Here is a 14765-nt window from a genome sequence, read left to right as displayed (position 1 = left end):
ATTTGCATTGACAATAGATACCTATAGGAAAAGTTAAATTCCTTTTTATTAATGAATATACTATGTACATTATTTTACTTTGACGGAACGTCAAATTATTATCAACTTTATATATTAATAAATAGATAATAAGTATAAATACGTACTCTGGGCTAATTAGCAAAATTCATGGAACAGTTATTTACCAGCAATTTTATTGCTGGAATCGAATTATAAGATCCTTTATATTAATAATATAGGTATGCAAAGTCCGCAGATAGTGTGCTACTTTTTTTATAAACAAAATGGCGCCGACAAATCGTATTTTTTTCAATTATTGCTCTATAACTCCGAAGATTTTAACTTTACAACAAAAACACCCAAATAAAAATTCACCGTAATTAAATTCTGCATAGAGATATGTTTTTCCCGATTTGCTCTGATGAAAATTTTCCTCGGAAAATGCGGGTTTTTCCAGCAAAATCTCTAATTTTCAAATAAAGTTTTAGGTAAGTAATTATTAATCAATAATTAAATAACTTAGTGACATCAAAGCTTTCTTGGTATAGATTGTAATTCCAGAAGCCGGTGAAAATTAAACGAATATTTTAGCAACAATTCAATTGTTAATTAACAATTTACGATCGCAATAATAACCAAAATAATCATGATACATTGATCAAACATATAAAGATTATAAAGATGAGATGCTTATTTAATATTTTATGGACAAAATATAAATTTTTCGTTTTTTTGCATATCTTTAAATTTAAAAAAAAAATAGTTATAATCCGCTGGTCTAATTAGTAAAGTACAAAGAAAGGTTATTTATCATAAGGAATCAAATATTATAATCCTACATAATAATAATATAAGTATGCAAAGTCCGCAGATAGTGTGCTACTTTTTTTATTAACAAAATGGCGCCCCCAAATCGTGTTTTTTTTTTAATTATTTGTCTATAACTCCGAAGATTTTAACTTTACACCAAAAACACTCAAATAAAAATTCATCCCAATTTAATTCTACATAGAGGCATGTTTTTCCCGATTTGCTTCGACGAAAATTTTCCTCGAAAAATGTGGGTTTTCTCAACAAAATCTCGAAATTTCAAATAAATTTTTTTGGCAAGTAATTATTTATCAATAATTAAATAACTTAGTGAAATAAAAGCTTTCTTGGTATAGATTATAACTACAGAAGCCGGTGAAAATTAAACGATTATTTTAGCAACAATTCAATTGTTAATTAACAATTTACAGTCGCAATAACAACCAAAATAATCATGAGACATTGATCAAACTTAGAAAGATTATAAAGATGTGATGCCTATTTAATCCTATCCGTAGAAGAATGTCGTGGATGCGGAATTTGAGAGAGTGGTTTGGCTGCACCACTAATGAACTTTTTAGGTCAGCTGTAAACAAAGTCAGGGTAGCCTTGATGATTTCCAATCTCCGATAGGAGTGGCACAAGAAGAAGAAGAAGATGCCTATTTTTATTTATTATCGACATTATCGACGATTATTAATATTTTATCGACAAAATATAAATTTTTCATTTTTTTGCATAATCTTTAAATGTTAAAAAAAATAGTTATAAACAAATTAACACTTCTCAGAAATTGTTTATTATATTATAATTTTAAAAAAACTTAAAATACGTATTCCAAAGGTTTTGAAAATGAATGCTTTAAAAAATTTTTACAACCATTTGCAAAAAAGTTATGAAACAGAAAAATAAACATACGATTACTCGGTTGTTTATAATTTGTTTTAATTGTTTCAAAGCTTAAAAGTGAGTTTATGGTACAAACTAATTACTCTCAAAAAATATCAAACATCAGTTCAATGGTTATATTTTAATAAAAGATTAAAAATGTTTTTTTTTGTAATTTTTAGCGCGAAACTAGGCTTGATACAGAGCCGGAGATGTTTACTCGAAGCGACTGACACGCTTAAAGGGGTGATACACACGCGAGTAAGTACGCGACCTTATGGCTCGACGACCTTTTTCGCGCGTGTATCACAGCAAGTACGCGTACTTTAAGTCCGTCGAGTAAGTTCGCCGTCGATTCAACAAGTTTGAAATCTTACTCGTAACCCGTACGTGTATCACTACCACGAGCCGCGAGCTTCGAGCCATCATGTTATTGCGTTTAAAGTTACACTTATATTTTCACTAATTAAGCAAATTGCCTAGAAATAATTCAATCGTTTATTGTTGAAAGGAGACAAGTTACATTTTATAAGTTTTGAGAAAACCGTAAAACACTATTTTAAGCTATACTTAATTATTTTTGATTATTTGTTTTTGAGTAAACCTAATTATTTATAGGCTGTTTTATCCTCCTGATGAAAATATTACCCTCCTATCTACGATATTTTGTTTGTTACCCACACTTTTTGATTTCGTCTTTTTTTATTAGTATTAAAAATATATAACACGATAGGATACGATACGAAGTATATAATACGATAAAATTCCTAAATAGCACAAACCACCGACGGCGACCGCGATCTTTAAAACCACGTACTTTAAGTCTGCCGTGTATCACCGACGGCGAGCCGAGTAAGTCCGCGATCTTTAAACCCGCGTACTTAAAGTTTGCGTGTGTATCACGCGCTTTAAACTCGCGCGAGTTGTGTATGTGGACGGGTATAATACATAGTACATAGCTACGGTACTGTATTAGTCTACTTTCGCGGGTGTAAATTACAAAAAAATATATTTATAATCTTTATTTAAAATATAACCATTAAACTAATTATCGATATATTTTGTAAGTAATTAGCTTCAACTTAAAACTCACGTTTAAGCTTTAAAAGAATTAAAAAAAATTATAAACAACGTAGTAATCGTATGTTTATTTTGCCGTTTCATAACTTTTTTGCAAATAGTTGGAGAAAAGTTTTAAAGCATTCATTTTCAAGATCTTTGAAATACGCATTTTAGTTATTTTAAAATTTGAATATAATAAAAACTTTCTGAGAAACGTTAATTTGTTTATAACTATTTTTTAAGCATTTAAAGATTATTCAAAAAATTAAAAATTTATATTTTGTTGACAAAATGTTAAATAGGCATCTCATCTTTATAATATTTCAAAGCTTGATCAGTGTATCATAATTAGTTTGGTAATTATTGCTACCGTAAATTATTAATTAACAATTGAATTGTTGCTAAAATATTCGTTTAATTTTCACCGGCTTCTAGAACTATAATCTAAACCAAGAAAGCTTTTATGTCACCGAGTTATTTCATTCTTGGTAGATAATTACTTATCTAAAACTTTATTTGAAATTTAAAGATTTTGTTGGGAAAACCCGCATTTTCCAAGGAAAATTTTCATCGGAGCAGATCAGAAAAAACATGTCTTTATGCAGAATTTAATTTGGGTGAATTTTTATTAGGGTGTTTTTGGTGTAAAGTTAAAATGTTCGGAGTTATGGAGCAAAAATTGAAAAAAACACGATTTGGGGGCGCCATTTTGTTAATAAAAAAAGTAGCACACTATCTGTGGACTTTGCATACCTATATTATTAATATATATAATCATAAGCTTCGATTTCAGCAATAAAATTGCTGGTAAATAACTTTCCCAAAAATGGCCTATTCTCCGATAATCAGCCCAGACTAACGGTAAAACATAGACTTCTACGTTCTAAAAAATATCACCGATATCGAAACACAGCCACCATTATGTTAATAATAATTATTATTAGCACGTCGTCGAGTCTAGTAGGCCCGTTCTTGTCTATTGCTTTTATCCTCTAATTTGAGTCGTTTTAGATCATCTTCTACATCCATTTTCTCCCTTGTTCTACAAGCATTTTTGGTAGTCTACCCTCTGGCATCCTCTGCATGTTTCCTAGCTATCTTAAATAGTTGAGTTCTTATTAACCCTAGTATACTGGGCTCCCCATATAACTCTCTCGGAACTTCATTTCTCCTTCTGATTCAAATTCCTTTCTCCATTTTTCCTCCAAATATTTTCCTTAGTACTTTTCGTTCCCATATACGCACCATTTCTTATTACTTTTTATTTAATGTTATTTTGACGATCTAAGGTTAAGTGGTTTCTGTCTCTCAGAAAACATGGACCCAAATATTTCGAATATGCAGTTGTACATTGCACTGTGAAAAAGCGTCCACTATACTACTCGGGAAGTTAATCGAAGTTCAGCGAGCACGAGAGGGTAGAGAGGTACTTCATACGACTTCGCTTAGCCTCGGGCTACTTCCATTTTCTCTTGGTTTTTGCGACCGAGTCAAAGGAATCGAAGTTAGTTTCTCCCTGCGCGAATGTGTTCCACAAAGTTGAGCAAATGTGTAGAGATTCACTTCGGATAACTTTTCCTAGTACTTCGTCAAGGAACTTCGCGAGAGTGTAGATCTCGCTTAAGTGTGTACATCAGTTGAGGCGATACAGGCACACGGCGCCGCGGCGCGTAGAAATACTTTTTTAATTAAAAACTATTTTTTAGCAAGATACAAACTATTCAGATCTAGAAACAGCAGTACTATGAGAAGAACTAAAATGCACCACAACAAAACAAAAAATAACGCTAATGGAGAAGGCGTCTCAAAAATTAACATAGTTGGAACAAGTATAGGGCTGTCTAAGAACATATTTACTTAGGTCTAAGTTATCAGTGCACATAAAAATAATCATAAGAGAGAAACCAACAGAAGAAAAAGAATGGAATCAGGCAGTATTTGGAAATCCTTTAAACACTACCAAAAACCAAAAACTTTATTTGTAGTTAAGAAAGAAAGTAAGTATTTACTGCATATCTCGTACCTATTTTTTCTGATATACGGGCCCAGACATGGATCATTAACAATTTAAATAGACTAAAGATAACTCAAAGAACCTTGGAAACACAAATACTGACGACATTATTGCTAGACAAAAGAATAATCAATAAGACACAAAAGCAAAACAACAGTCACCGTGATAGATGCTCTAAACTAGAAATTGAGATTTTAGAGAAAATGATAAATCGAGAAGAATGGGACATAAAAGGCGCATATTCAATTCATAACATGAATAGATCTGCTATAGAGATTTATAATATATATATATATATATATATATATATATATATATATATATATATATATATATATATATCCTTGTCTTGTCATTGTAATGTTACTTTTTGATTTTATATTAGGATATCTGAAAGAGTATTATTAGTTAATTTTCAAATACTATTAGTGGAAGATTTGGTTTTCGTTTGTTTTTCTTTTAAGAAATAATTAGTTCTATAGCGCGGCGTTATAAAAAATGCTCTATGTGACTGATTTTAAAAAACTTGAAACTGCGATTTTTTTTCGAAATTATTTTTGCTTCGATTCTGTCTCTTTCTTGTCGGTCTCATTATACATATAAATTTTTCTGTATTTTCTAGGTTCGTTAATGTTAATTAGGTACGTATAGGTTAAGTGAAAAGGGGTTTCGAGACCGACTGAGGCCCATGAGATTTTATTCAATTTACTATTTTATTTGGGAATAGGCCACAATTTTAGTTGAAAATTAAGTTAATTTGACGTTTGGATTTTCACTTCGGAAATCGTTATCAAAATACTATTTTAATCATCCCCAACTAAAATAGTAAATTACATAAGATGGCACAAGGTAATAGCTAGAATAATATGAGATTTTACCCGCAGGATCCGAATCTTTAACATGATAATCCAAATTTCTGAACACATTAACAATTTAATAATTGTTTCAATGCTTATGGCTAATAAACTAAAAAAGATAATATACCCTTTTATCAAATCGTTTTTTCTTTATAAAAAATAAACCAAACAAACTTTGAAAAATTAATATAGAACCATTATAAGCAGAGATATTGCAAATTTATTATTAAAAAATAACAAATTATATCAGATATTTTTTACTTATATCTTTGCTTTAGTACATCAGCTGGATCAATTTTAAATTACTGTATTTTAGCGAAAACTACATCAAACTGAGTTTAGTAAAGCTCAAATTATTCGTTTTCTATTGCCATTTCCCTATAGTACTCATTAACATTGTACTAATGTTTTGATCTCTTAGCACCGAAAAATCGTTATAAACAAATTCAATTGTATTTTTACCCCAAAATTGTATATTTTAAACTTATATTAACTTCGTCAAAAATTGATAAAATTTAATTTTTCAAAATTCATTTAAAAGCTTATAATCATAGCTTTAAAATGAGGTGCTTTAAATCTTTTTCCGCTCAGCAAAAGCAAAGATATAAGCAAGAATGTCTGATATGGTCGCTAATTTGTTAATTTTTAATAATTTTGCAATATCTCGGCTTCTAATGGACCGATTTTAATTATTCAAAGTTTGTTTGTTTTTTTTTTTTAGAAACAAAACATGATTTGGAAATAGGATATATCTTTATTAGTTTATTTATTATAGGTAAGCATTTAAGCAATTAAATTGTTATTAACAAATTCGTGCCCAAAGCTTCGGATTATGATGTTGAAGATTTGGATTCAGAGGGTCAAAATACATACAAATCAGTTGTAAAGTCTAATGGACCCCAATCGGTTACGAATTACGAAACCCTTTGCCCTAGACTGAAAAGCTCGTAGGAGCAACATTTTTTCTAAATTATTTCTACTTCTCTTCTCTTATTCCTGCCACATCCGTTAAATAAATTTATATTTTACAGATTCGTTAATACTTTGAGTTTTGATATGTTTTCAAATTCAATTAGTTTCCCGGTCTTCGTAGTAGTTGCAAGGCATTAGGCATTGAATTAATGGTACGTTTCATTAAAACAGATTTCAAGGAAAACTTGCGATTTGCTAGAAATTGTCCTTGGTCTTAGATAATAATAGAAAACAATTCAAGCTTCCTGTCACGATATCTTAAAATAAACTATCGAATTCGCCGACTGACATAACCTCAATACACTTACCTAGATAAAAGATTCGCATCCAAAAATAAACTAAAAAAGAACTACACAACACCCACCACCGTTATAACAATATGTGTTCCTGAAAGAAATTAGAAGTCATTTCCAATAAAACTGAACACGACATGATGGAATAGAGGAAAAATCGCACAGCACTGCACTGCGTAAAGTACCAGCAACACAGTACCCTTGTGTTCGTCCGTTCTGTTGCGATCGGACCGCGACAGTGTAGCGGTTAGCGTTGGGGATCGCGATTATATTTTCGCGAGCGGGTTCGGGTACCCAGAAGTGGTGAATATGAGTAACAGAGTATGTAATTTCAAACAGGGGAGACCGCGTACAGATCCGGCGCGACGGGCAGGTGGTCGCATCTCATCAACTCCTTTTCCGTTTTTAATTTGCCATGTAATATACAGAGAAAACTTTTAAAATACCAATAAAATAAACAACTTATGGAATACCTATAATAAAATTACAATACACGTAAATCAAATTGTAATGCGGTACTTACAGGTATTATCTATTATTACTTTGGGCTAATTAACAAAATTCATGGAAAAGTTATTTACCAGCAATATTATTGCTGGAATCGAATTATAAGATCCTATATATTAATAATATAGGTATGCAAAGTCCAGTGGCGGCTCTAGCCAATGTAGCGCCCGTGTGCAGTCGATGCACTGGCGCCCCTTGGTCGACGCGCAGTCAAAATGGAAAAGTTGAATAAGTACCTATAGTACCTAGTACCTGTACTAATAGTACAGAGAGTATTAGAGGGTATTATGTACGCTTATAATGTAAACAAAAATCCAGATGGAAATAGTGCAATATTAAATTATGTGAGGAATGAATAGGTACTCACGGCGTCAGACGAACCTACCCAAATCTGTCCAAAATATTTAATTAAAAATTAACTTTTCTATCTATGAGGTATAAAGGAAAGTTGGTTGAGGAAATTTGACAGGTGTGAGTACACGAGTAAATAGTACTTTTAGGAAGGAATTTTTTAGATGAATAAAAAAGAACAACTTTGTGATTATTTAAAAAAATAATAATTTATTAAAGAATTATTAACAGACGCACAGAGGCACTTACTACAATATATAATTATAAAAAAGATACTTTTCGTGCTTTTGCATTAGCAAAATCTTGAAATAATATCACTTACTTCAATTTTTATTTCATATTTAATACTTACTAGTGAGAAATTTGTCAATCGACTTTGCGACAATGTTGACCTTGGATAATTTTTAATTTATCACTTTGCGCTACTGTCACTGGTAATTTGAGGTAAATTCTAAGAGCAGTAAACAAATTTGGGAACACTGAATGTAATTTATTTGTATACAAGTAATTCAAAATGAAGCTGGAACTTGAATGCTGCATCAATGAAAAACTAAAATCAGTCGAGCTATGGGTGTATAGAAGAATTCTGAAAATATCGTGGACAGAACACGTTACAAAAAAAGAGGTTCTGAGAAAGATGAATAAAGAAATGGAAATCTTAAATACCATCAAAACAAGAAAATTGGAATATCTCGGACATATTACACGTGGAGAGGGATACAACTTGCTCCAATTGATTATGAAAGAAAAGATTCAAGGAAAAATAAGCATAGGGAGACTCAGAATATCGTGGCTGCGCAATATGAGAGAATGGTACGGATGTACATCAAATAGACTTTTCAAAGCAGCCGTCTCTAAAATCCGAATAGCTATGACGCTTGCCGACCTCCGTCGCGGAGATGGCACTTAAAGAAGAATTTAAAATATCCAAAGGTGTAGTAGAATCATCGATAAATATTGGTAATAATTCTATTTCATTAAAGAGTTCAAACATATCTACGTCTGAAGAGCCAACATGACACAATTTATTTTCTAAATTAGAACAATATGCTCTTTTTGTATCTAACTCTAAATTCTTCCAGCGTTTTAATTTTTGAAGGAACGAAAAAGTGTCATTATTTTGCTTTAAAAGTTCGAAGCGTTCGTCAAACTTAGTAATTGAGGTATCTAATAGGTAATAGTAAGAGTTTACTTTAAAATGTATTTTCACGTCAGTTACTGATTCATCTTACGCCTCATAATAAAAAAAAATTATATTTTATTATGTTGAAACAAAGTAAAGGACCCGCTCTTTTGCGCTTGGCGCCCCCCGACATCCCGGCGCCCGTGTGCACCGCACACCCTGCACAATAGGTAAAGCCGCCTCTGGCAAAGTCCGCAGATAGTGTGCTACTTTTTTTATAAACAAAATGGCGCCGACAAATCATATTTTTTTCAATTCTTGCTCTGTAACTCCGAAGATTTTAACTTTACATCAAAAATACTCAAATAAAAATTCACCGCAATGAAATTCTGCATAGAGATTTGTTTTTCCCGATTTGCTCCGACGAAAATTTTCCTCGGAAAATGCGGGTTTTCCCAACAAAATCTCTAATATTCAAATAAAGTTTTAGGTAAGTAATTATTAATCAATAATTAAATAACTTCCCACATAACAATGATGTTCGCATCATGTCCTAAGCATATCCTGCCAACATTCGTCGAAGTATATCCTTTTTAGTATATGCGTAGTACAAGCATAGCATGTACCATAAAAAACATTCTAAATTTCATGTTCTTTGCATGTGCTTCGAAGAATATTCTTGCACCGAATATACTGAGCACATTCGTGTACGTAGTATCTCGGAATGTTCGTAAAAGTTTATTCTTAGAATATACCTTAATCGAATATTCTTAGTATATGCGTAAGTATATGCAAAAGTATGTGCTTAACACATACTTGTATATACTTTTAAAATATCTTAAAAAGAATATACTGTATGTACCTATAGGAAGAAGAATAATGTTAGCCTATAGATTATCAACTTCGCGTTAAGAATAATTAATAAAATTTAGGTATTTTGGTAGGTACTACTGAACTATCTAATTCATCATTTTTTTAAACCGTTTTAATTGTATGGTAAAAAAGTTTAAAACTTAATTCTATTGAAGAAAAATGAGAAATTCTCGTTTCGTTTTCAATTGAAATGAATACACCATTTTGATTTGAGTTTATACCATAAAAATATTTTTACCTATAATTTTCGGGAATCCGAAAACGGCCATTTATTGTTATTCTGACCCTTGCATTGCATATTTTATACCTGCACAAGGGAAGGGGGTAGGTAACAAAAAGGCAAAATATGAAAATAGTTTCCAGTACAGTTAGGCATTTATGTCTACGCTGTGAGGACGAAGCGACTGTATTTCTAGCTACAAGGACTAAAACATTTTAAGAACATAAAAAGCAGCTTGAAAATAATAAATTCATATTGGTACTTCAATATTTCCTAAATACCTAGTAAGTAAAAGTATGTATAATGTATATAGATACCTATAAATTTTAGTAATTTACATACATATTATATTATATATTTGGCTATTATATAATTATATAAGCAGCATTTTTATTTTGATGTGCACATAATAACTAAATATATTACTTATATTTTATATATAGGCTACTTACCCATATAATATTTATTATACATAGGTACCTATATAACTAACTAAAGTTTATATATTTTATACTTACTTTTTACGTAATATTGTAGAATGTAATAACTACATTCTCATATGCAATTAGAATATGTAAATATAATATATTAGTAGAACCTACGATGAGATTGGGTGATGTTGAAAACATACTTCTGAGAAATATAGCACATCCTTGGAATATTCTTCCCATATACTAAAAATATGTGCGATAGTACATTCTAAGTATATACATAGAAGGTATATAGCACTTCCTTGGAATATTCTTCCCATATACTAAAAATATGTGCCCTAGTACATTCTAAGTATGTAACTAGAAGGTATATAGCACTTCCTTGGAATATTCTTCCCATATACTAAAAATATGTGCGAGAGTACATACTAAGTATATAAATAGAAGGTTTATAGCACCTCCTTAGAATCTTCTAAAAAGTATGTTCTTGGTATATACTGAAAAGAAGTGCGGTAGTACATTCTAAGTATATACATAGAACGTTTAAGTACTGTAATGTAGTATATACTCAGTATATGCTCTGCACATTCGCAATGGTAATTACGCATATTCTAAGTATATACTTTTTCTGAAAAGTATGTTCTATGAATCTACTAAGAACATGAAATTGTTATGTGGGTTAGTGACATCAAAGCTTTCTTGGTATATATTGTAATTCCAGAAGCCGGTGAAAATTAAACGAATATTTTAGCAACAATTCAATTGTTAATTAACAATTTACGATCGCAATAATAACCAAAATAATCATGATACATTGATCAAACTTATAAAGATTATAAAGCTGTGATGCTTATTTAATATGTTATCGACAAAATATAAATTTTTGGTTTTTTTGCATAATCTTTAAATTTTGAAAAAAAAAATGGTTATAATGGTCTAATTAGTAAAGTACAAAGGAAGGTTATTTACCAGCAATTTTATTGCCGGAATCGAATATTATGATCCTAAATATTAATAATATAGGTATGCAAAGTCCGCAGATAGTGTGCTACTTTTTTTATTAACAAAATGGCGCCCCCAAATTGTGTTTTTTTCAATTATTGGTCTATAACTCCGAAGATTTTAACTTTACGCCAAAAACACTCAAATAAAAATTCACCCCAATTTAATTCTACATAGAGGCATGTTTTTTTCGATTTGCTCCGACGAAAATTTTCCTCTGAAAATGTGGGTTTTCCCAACAAAATCTCGAATTTTCAAATAAATTTTTTGATAAAGTAATTATTTATCAATAATTAAATAACTTGGTGAAATAAAAACTTTCTTGGTATAGATTATAACTGCAGAAGCCGGTGAAAATTAAACGAATATTTTAGCAACAATTCAATTGTTAATTAACAATTTACAGTCGCAATAACAACCAAAATAATCATGAGATATTGATCAAACTTAGAAAGATTATAAAGATGTGATGCCTATTTAATATTTTGTCGACAAAATATAAATTTTTCATTTTTTGCGTAATCTTTAAATGTTTAAAAAAATAGTTATAAACAAATTAACATTTCTCAGAAATTGTTTATTATATTATAATTTTAAAAAATTCCTAAAATGCGTATTTCAAATGCCTTTGAAAATGAATTTTTTACACTTTTAAAAATGTTTTCCAACCATTTGCAAAAAAGTTATGAAACAGCAAATTTAACATACGATATTCCGTTGTTTATAATTTGTTTTAATTGTTTCAAAGCTTAAAAGTAAGTTTATGGTACAAAGTAATTACTCTCAAAAAATATCAAACATTAGTTCAATGGTTATATTTTAATCAAATATTAAAAATGGTTTTTTTTGTAATTTTTAGCGCGAAAGTAGGCTTGATACAGAGCCGGAACTAAAATGTTCACTCGAAGCGATTGACACGCAGCATACAAATACTACTCTACGGGCCGGTTGTTCGAACGCTAATAAAAAATGATCATTATTAAATATTTAATTACTGTCACCAACTGTCAATGTCAACTGTGATTGGGTTGCTGAAAACATAGTTATTGATTACAATTATGAAATTAGTTAATCAATTATGTTAATAATTGTTATGATAATTGATTAACTAATCTCATAATTATAATCAATTATGTTTTCAGCAACCCAATCAAAGTTGACAATGACAGTTGGTGACAGTAATTAAATATTTGATAGTGATCATTGTTGATTAGCGTTCGAACAACCGGCCCTACGTCGCGCGACGATCGTCGCTTCGAGTGAAAATTTAGCTACGGTACTGTATTAGTCTACTTTCGCGCGTGTAAATTACAAAAAAAATATATTTATAATCTTTAATTGAAATATAACCATTAAACTAATAATCGATATCTTTTGTAAGTAATTAGCTTGTACATTAAACTGACTTTTACGCTTTGAAAGAATTAAAAAAAAATTATTAACAATGTAGTAATCGTATGTTTATTTTGCTGTTTCATAACTTTTTTGCAAATGGTTGTAAAAAAGTTTTAAAGCATTCATTTTCAAGATCTTTAAAATACGCATTTTACCTATTTTTTAAAATTAGAATATAATAAAAACTTTCTGAGAAACGTTAATTTGTTTATAACTATTTTTTTTTAAACATTTAAATATTATTCAAAAAAATTAAAAATTTATATTTTGTCGACAAAATATTAAACAGGCATCTCATCTTTATAAGATTTCAAAGTTTGATCAGTGTATCATAATCATTTTGGTTATTATTGCGACCGTAAATTATTAATCAACAATTGAATTGTTGCTAAAATATTCGTTTAATTTTCACCGGCTTCTGGAACTATAATCTAAACCAAGAAAGCTTTTAGGTCACCGAGTTATTTAATTATTTGTAGATAATTACTTACCTAAAACTTTATTTGAAATTTAAGGATTTTGTTGGGAAAACCCGCATTTTCCGAGGAAAATTTTTGTCGGAGCAGATCGGGAAAAACATATCTTTATGCAGAATTTAATTTCGGTGAATTTTTATTAGGGTGTTTTTGGTGTAAATTTAAAATGTTCGGAGTTATGGAGCAAAAATTGAAAAAAAAACACTATCTACGGACTTTGCATACCTATATTATTAATATATATATATATATATATATATATATATATATATATATATATATATATATATATATATATATATATATATATATATATATATATATATATATACATATATATATATATATACATATATATATATATATATATATATATATATATATATATATATATATATATATATATATATATATATATAATTATAAGCTTCGATTCCAGCAATAAAATTGCTGGTAAATAACTTTTCCCAAAAATGGCCTATTCTCCGATAATCAGCCCAGACTATATACTGTTACAATTAATACATACAAATTTGACGGACAAAAAAATATTTTTTTTGCAGGTGTTTCACTCATCTCACGAAATTTATCATTATAACTTTTAAACAATTGATTCATTGTCATCATTATTTTCAAAGGTAAATAAATACTATATCATCATTATTATCGTTATAATTTAAATCTTCACTCAAAACAATTCCAGCTGGATTTAATAAACTACTATATTATCGCAAGTTTTCCCGTGGCAACCAGTAGGTAGTTACATAGTTTTGAGCACTTAGCCGTGCTTGTGACATCCACATTTTTATGTAATATATGTATAATATATGTACCTATATAAAATTAATACATATAAGTACATACTACCTACCTTTTTCATCAACGTTATCATCACTGTACGCATCCACTGCCATTTTTTTTATTTATACTGGTAACATGACGCAAGTTCTGCAGTAAACTAAAATATTTTAGGCAAATCCGTTTTTTAAGCTTTACTTAGTTAAGTTTATTAAGGGTAAAATTTAATTTAGCAAGTCTTAAAAAGCATTTTTCTTCAAATTTGCAGGAAAAGTTGTAAAAAGCTTTATAAAAACATGAATAATTACCCAATTACCAAAACAATAACCCCTTTATGTACACTCAAAAAAAATTTAGTTCGTAATATTGATTAACAGTGATTATTGAATAGTATTTCGTTGTAACAACAATTTAATTTTTTGTTTCAACGAACTTTCAGACATTGACGAATGTATTTGGTTCTTGTCATAATGATTGAATAATAATGGTGAAAATAACTAGAGTACATTAATCAATAACACTCAATTTATTCAGCCAATAACTTAGTTTCGCATATTTAATAAATAATGTTAATTCTTACAGCAACTCACTTTCTTGATTTCGTAGATGACAAGCGATTACCTTGGTTTATAGTGACAACGTACAGATTTCATTAAAACAATGTACAAATGTTGTTAATATAAAGTAATATAT

At 29.6% G+C, this 14765-nt stretch overlaps 1 protein-coding gene across 1 annotated transcript in view; it reads right to left on the bottom strand.

The window, feature by feature from the left end:
- The window catches only part of LOC114329438 (G protein-activated inward rectifier potassium channel 3), a 273370-nt gene extending 266200 nt beyond the window's left edge, over positions 1–7170 (bottom strand). The window contains exon 1 of the mRNA XM_028278543.2: positions 6912–7170. The gene's annotated coding sequence lies outside the window, so the exon portion shown is untranslated. The remainder of the gene's footprint in view (positions 1–6911) is intronic.
- Between the last annotated feature and the right edge of the window lie 7595 nt (positions 7171–14765).

This window comes from Diabrotica virgifera, chromosome 1 (genome assembly GCF_917563875.1).
Source record: "Diabrotica virgifera virgifera chromosome 1, PGI_DIABVI_V3a".
NCBI lineage: Eukaryota > Metazoa > Arthropoda > Insecta > Coleoptera > Chrysomelidae > Diabrotica > Diabrotica virgifera.
Note: the sequence above shows the minus strand (reverse complement) of the source record. Positions and strands in the feature narration are given on the sequence as shown.